This window comes from Pelmatolapia mariae, linkage group LG10_11 (genome assembly GCF_036321145.2).
Source record: "Pelmatolapia mariae isolate MD_Pm_ZW linkage group LG10_11, Pm_UMD_F_2, whole genome shotgun sequence".
Classification (NCBI taxonomy): domain Eukaryota; kingdom Metazoa; phylum Chordata; class Actinopteri; order Cichliformes; family Cichlidae; genus Pelmatolapia; species Pelmatolapia mariae.
In genome coordinates, this window is record NC_086236.1 from 59,790,668 (window position 1) to 59,797,938 (window position 7,271).

A 7,271-nucleotide genomic window follows, 5' to 3' on the forward strand; every position below is an offset into this window, starting at 1 on the left:
TGTGGGTTTTAAACAACAAAAAATGTCTGTTTTGTTTTTGTTTGTTCTTAAAACTGTGTTTGTGTTTGCATTTTCTGCGACGACAGCTTTTATGCACAGGTTTAGATCACGTTGCATCCGTAAATGCAAGGCCCTCTGCTCAAATGTACACTGTTGCCGCTCCTGTGCATGCTCCGCTCCATTTGATCCTCCTTGTTGCTGTGTTTGTGTGTGTTGTTCCCGGCGTACAGCCTGTCCCCCTCCGTTCTCAGGTATAGTATAACTGGCTCCCCACTATTCCGCTGTGCTCAGGTCGTGCTGCGACCGGGACGACGTATGCATCTCTCACACTGCCCGCCACCCACTGATAATGTTCTTAGTGTATCAGATAGAGCCCCCCGGGCCAGCTGTCCACAATCATTCTCGTTTGACATACACGCACACGCCGGTGGTCTGTGTAACACATTTCTCCCTGGCCTCCGGTATAGCTGTGAGATCAGGCTGTTATGCATTAGCGTGTGGGCCACAAAGCAGGGCTGGGTTAGGGGGGGATCTGGCTGTGCCTTTGTGGTTGTCATAATAGCTGCCGGTGTCAACGGGTTAGGAGGAGGAACCAGAGGAGAAATCCGCCAGTGAACTAGAGATGTTTAATTTAAAGTTGCTTGAATGGGATGTTGGCTGAGTACACCAAAGGCCCGATGTAAAGCACAGATTCACCTCCTCGCCTATCCTCTTGGTACCTGGATCCTATGCAGAGCTGATCAGTATGAGTTGAGCTCTTGCTCTTGGGGGTGTGTCTAGGGGTGATTTTTTTTCTTCCCCCCTCCTTCTAAGAGAGGGCTGCCATAGCATGTGAGTGTTACGGGATTGCCTTGCGGCATTGGCTGAATAGGTGCGGGCTGTCATAGGGGTGTCATGTGCACCTTCCTGCTCACGTTGCAGGGGCAGCCCTATGTTGGGGGGGGGGGGGGGGGGGGGGGTACCCTTCCAACTACCACCCCTCTCAACACTCCTGTCCAAACAAGAACAGGCCATCCAAACACACACACCTAATGGCCGTCTGGCAGGGAGGGTGCTGCTTAGGGCAACAAGTTGTGTGTGTGTGTTATTAGGTGTCTGCAGTTCTAATAAAGGAAAGCAGTGTGTCCTTCACTGCCTCATCAGATGGCTTTGCTCTGCTTTGTCTGCCTTTCTGATTTCTGTCTATGTGTCTGTCGGTGTTGCGGTGGAGCTGGATGGCTCTTAGACTGTGGGTCATCTGGAGAAAGGCGCTTTCGGGATGGACCTCACCTGTGCTTACGGACTATCTCTATGCAATGAGTGTGTTTAAGACTGAGAAACTTTAGATGTTTTTGTGAGGTTTTTGATCTGGTGTGAAGTGGGTATACAATAAGGCAGCGTGTGTGTGTGTGTTTGCGTATGTGTGTGTGGCATTGCTGTTGCCCACGCCATTAGAAATGCTGGGGTGTCCAGCGAGATTATTTTTGGATCAGTGACAGCGTGTCAATGGCTGCAGATGCATCGCAAAGGAAGGCTCTGAGATACCAACAGACCCTGGTAGGTCTTTCCCAATCTTCCTTTACCTGCCTGCCTGTATGCTGTCCTATCTTTAACTTCCAAAGGTTTTCCCTCATTTCTCTTGTTCTGCCATCACACCTGCTTCTCTCTCATCTTTCCATCAATTCACCTGTCGCTTCCTCTCTTCAAACCTTTTTTTTTTAACCGTTCTTCATTCTTAATGATTTTTTTTTTTGGGTCTAGCTTTCATTACTTCTCTACTACGCCTACCTTCAGGACATTTTTTTTGCCTCCTGCATCTTTTCTACCTATCATGCTTCTCTGCTCCATCATACAAAGTCCTCCTCATGCCCTCCTACTAAATCAATAATCTTCATCTCAGCTCTCTTCCTCCCCCCACCCACCCCAACTCTGTCTTTTCTTCTCGAACAAGATTTATACAACTTCATGTCAACTTTATTTCTGCAGCTCGGATAGACACGAACAGTCTGTACAATTTCTCACCGCCCACGCCTCAACCAGCTGAGTGAAGGCGATAAATGGAAAGTCATCCCTGGGAAAATGAAAAAAAAAAAACCAGATCGTTTACATTTTTTTGATTCCAATCGTTTCACTGTATATTTCTTTCGCGACTCCTGTACATCTTCTTTCTGATGCCTTGTAAAGTCATTGCTGTTTACATGTGGCGGTGGATATAAATACCTATATACAGGAAACCCGAGCAGACAGGTTAGATGTACGTGGTGAGATGAAGTCATGTCACTTTATCCTCCAGTTCATCTGTTTAAATGCTTATCCAGAATGATAGTCATTCCTCCCAGGAGCATCTCGAGATGTCTGGTGACATTTAGCCACTATTGACTCATTTTTCTTTTTAGCATTTTTATTCTCTTCTCTGCTGTGGTCATAGATTACTAACAGCTTCAGCATGCTCTTTTCTGCAGAGCTGATTGTGAGTTTGAGACAAGACAATGAGCAACTGAGGCTGGAGCAGCTGGGCTGTGTATATTCATGTAACTGATCAAGTGCGGAGGAGCAACAGCAGTGTGTCAGTCCGTCCTTCTGCTCGTCTTCCTCTTCGCCTTTGAGAAGATGGATGATTGTCCAGAGCAAATCCCGAATCCCTGGTCCTCCTTCAGTCTCTTGGGGCTGCACAAGTCAGATATAAATAAGAAAATTAATTAAATCACGCTGTTTACAAGCTTAATGTCTCTGTGAAGTCACACATCTCTCAGGTGTGAAAGCTGTGCGAGAGGAAATTAGAGCCTTGAAGGATCAGAGGATTTTATGTGCAGAGCTGTTAATAGATCGTCCTGATATAATTTGTTTATTGATCAGGAGAACTCTCCTGTGGTTAGTTTGGCTGGTTCACAGATTCACACCAGTGCCTTGAGTTGAAGATGACTGTCTGTTTTTAGTGCTTGCAGTAAGTGTTGATGTTACGCCTGAGATTTGCTTTTAGATCACATATAACTGTTATTTCAACTTAATTCACAACAAGCCTTTAAATGATGTTCAAACAGCACTCGAGGGTCAGTTTTTGCTTTAGAGGATTGTGCAATGAATGAAGCCGTATTTAAAAAAAAGTAACTTTGCCCTCAGAAGGTTAATGTTTGGTTTCCATTCACGTACATGATTTGGTTCTTCACAAATTACACAAACTAGGAGACTAAAGATTTTAGTGGCACCAGTCTACTGATTTACATATTTTCATAACAAGCAAAAGTTTTCTGCTTTAATTCTAGGAAGAACATCTGTTGATGTTTGTCATGTGACCTCATGCGCAGATTGCTCTCGAGCTATGTGCCATATTGGACCAAACACTGGTTGCCCTGGAAAAATGTGTTTTCCCCAACTGGTTGGCAGTGGTTTCTGGAGGTTCCTGGCACAAAAGTGTGTGGACTGACCAGAGCTTTTAGGAATAAAAGCAACTTTAAGCTGCTCCCTTATTCGCAATGATTCGCCAATACAGTTAGCACCAAATTTTTAATTTGGCAGATTTTTACGCCAAATGCATTTCCTTAAACCAAAAGGATTTGGGACTGAACCAGGGACCCTTCTGTGAATGTGGAAACCACTAACCTATGGGTTTTCTGTTAATAATCTTAATAATCTCAGCTAAAAAATTTTAAAAAAGGCAGTGAAGAGATCATGAGGATGTCTGGAAAGAAATGCTGTCCACCCTTCAATTTGGCCTCGGGCATGTCTTTATCCACACCTCATCAGGTGTAGTCAACAGTTTAGCCCAGGCAACACCAAAGGACTTGCACTGTCAGTCCAATGAGTGATAAAAGCTAATAAAAGATTTGAATTAATTTGTTTCTTTTTTGTTTATCTGGTTTTCTGTGATATTTAATGACATTTAAGTGATAGATCTTTAAATTAACCTTAAAATCTTGGCATCGCTACACCCACAAAGATTAATGCTCACTGGCCTTGCAGAGTTGTTTTTATTAATTTAAAATCACACAACTGTTGGTGACTCTTCACTTTCCCAAAGAGGAAGCTCCCTCTGTGGACTCTTGTCACACTGACAGACGCTTTCCACAGTGGCGAGAGCAAATCGCTGCTTGTGAAGATGTACACACACACACACACACACACACACACACACAAAAACACAGTGTATATTTGTGCCTGCTTTTTACATCAGGTTGTGTGTAACAGTTGATGTGATGGATGAGGTTAAAAGCGAGGTTGTGTGAGGAGACGAGTCTCAATCTGTGAGAATGTCAACAGCAGTGAAATAGATCCCATAAGTCTCAAATGTTACAGGCTACTAAAAGGGATAACGTTCACCTGCCAAATGTCCCGTGGACTGGAATGACTGCAATGTAGACGATTAAGCCATTAAATTTCATACGATATTGCGGACACGTTTTTTCAATTACAGGGGTAGTTCTAATGTAATAATTAAACAGTTGGATGTTACTTCCATAGCATAAAGGTGAAATGTCACATTGCTAAATAGTGTCAATAGCTTGTTATTGTTTTGTGTAAAGGTTAAAGCCTTCCATCTGTCTGTTCAACAAGCCTCCTGGGAGCGATGGCCCGAAAGAGAGGCAAACAGCGTCAGAGAGAGAGGCAGAGGGAGAACTGGGGAGAAGTGTGTCAGTGAACGTTGGATCACACTGCTGCTAAATTTATCGACGAGTAAGGTTTCACCTCAGGGGTGGGGGGGTTGGATGGACGTGGACAAGGGTTGGTGAACGGGAAAGTTTGAGGGTGAAGAGTGAGGCAGAAAGGTGAAAGGTCTCCAAAGAGTCCAGATGCAGGAGAGACCGCTTGGAAAAGTAAACAAAAAAGTAACTTTCTGTGTCTCTGAAATTCATAAACGCAGATTTCTGATCTGTAACGGTAGCTTTATGGATGTGTGAAAGTGGAAAATCATAAAACATTGTGTTGCTTATGGAGAGTGGAGCCAAAATCACAAGAAATAGAACATTTAATACTGCTGGTGACTGAAAAATCATATGAAAGTTTGTTGCCACCACTGGATTGTTTCTTTTTTTTTTTTTTTTATGTTGAAATTTTACTACAACTTTGAGTTAATTACTCTGAATTTCAAGATGCATAACTTGAGCTTTTCAGATAAACCCAAAAACAAACTTCTATAAAATGGACTTGTGGGAATTTGGTAATTAAATGATTTCTGTCTAATAAATGAATACATTTCCATTAATATATCAGTTTTAAAAGAAACCTATTGTACCTTTTTCCAACTCTGTATTTTAATTTCAGACTCAGGGTAGCTTTGCATAATTCAGTCACAATAAGCCTTGATTAACTCATACTGGACTTTGATGTGGCTCCAGTGTTCAACCATTGTCTGAAATAAGCTGTTTTAGCCCCTTTTACTCCTCCGTTTAAGGGATTTTATGGAAATCCACTCTACTTCATAGCCAAGAGTAGAAAATAACCTCTGAAACCAAGCTTTTTGAACTCTGACCTTTTGGTTCACAGTGATTGCTTGGACATATGTTGATCTCATAACAGGAAACTTCAGCCATATATGAACATCTGCAATTGTGACTGAACATAAGAAAAAAAACTCATTACAGGTCCCCTTTAAAAATCACAAATGTAGATTTGTTAGACTGCCCAGAAGAGAACAAATGCAAACAAATAATAAATGTTAAACAATGAATCAAACTGATATCAAAGGGGGCAGGATTAAGGATTTAAGCCACAGTCAGACTATGTCAAAGTGTGTCAGTCCACCACATCTCTTCTTTCCACTAATTTCCTCTCTAATAAGGAATAAAATGCCCAGAATACTGAGTGATAGTTGAAATATTTACATCAGGAAAAAGAAGGCCATCCATTACACTCACAGCGGCTTAATATTTTTTCAGACTGATGTGCATTAGTTCTCTATTAAAAATCTGCTTTCATCTGTCTTTTTTTTTGGACGTGCTTGTGCAAAGAAGAGTGGTTGGATTCTGTCTCCTAGTACACATGAAGTGAAATATTTCTTACAAACAGGTAAAATACTAACTACATTAATAAAAGTGCAGGGCTAACTGTAGTTGCTGGTGATGATAAGGGATCCTATTCTACCACAGTTCAAGTTAAATACAACCCGACAGCCCTCCAAACTGACTGACGCTTCTTGTTTTTGCCAGATCTCAAGAACATTACAAACTGCTTCCTGCTGGGATCGTAAATCATCAGCTCCCCAAAATAGAAGCCGACTGATATCCACGGCTTATCGCAGCTATACTGGCATCACAGTTCATATCTGTGCAATATGTGTACAAAAATGCTTATGCTTCTCCAAACAGAAGAGAAAAGAAAACCCTAACTTGGGGTAATTTAGATAGTGTGTTTCCAAAGGCATTGTTTACGATACTATCAGCACCTTCTAAAGCACATGTAGCAGAACATGCATCACAGCAGCACATATGCAACAGAGTCAAGAGGTGTCTTCACAGTAAGCTATTAACTAATTTGTGAAGTGCATTGCTGGAGTAAACACATAGCAAACTAATCCAGAATAACAATTATAGAGTTTATAAATCCCTAAAATCGCCACGTCAACATCAAAAATCCAAAATCAGCCTGTCTCTTCCCCAAATGGCCCACAAACCACGTGAGAATTGCTGGGTCAGAACAGAACACCAGACTGACCCATTTTAAGTACCACAGTTGGGAAAACAGAAGTTGAGGTCATCAACTTAAACAAAAGAAATCGCTTTGAGTTTGTAATGAACATTTCATAGAAGATTAAACTGTTTTATAGGCTGTATTTTATAATTAAAGGAAGCTAATTTGTGCTTTTACAGTAAGGTTTACTGTTTGTAAAATGTCCTGTCTCACATCATGTTTTTATGTAACTTAAGCATTAATTAATGGCACCACAAAAGGCTTCTGTGTACAAAAACAGAGGAATAAAAACATGATACGGCACATTGTACCGGAGCTCAGCCAGGCTTTAGTGAAGCATGTCATTCATGCTGAAGGCACTTGAAGAGCAGTGCAGCATTATCCATACACAATGTTAATATATTTATGGTCCTCTCTCAGTCAGCAGGTATTATTTTCATGCCTTGAGCTTGCATCCTGCCTGCTGGGTATCATTTATGATCTTGCTGCTGGAATCTACCGGATTGGCTGCATGACTGGGAATCTACCCTGCTGAATTAAGAGCTGCTGACAATTTATTGTCAAGCTTCAAGTGTCTGTATTAACCTCTGCTGCTTTCCCTTTTTAGTGTGTGTGTATGTGCGCGCACACCTAAGAGTCACTACACTCTTTCACTGTATGGAAGCAGG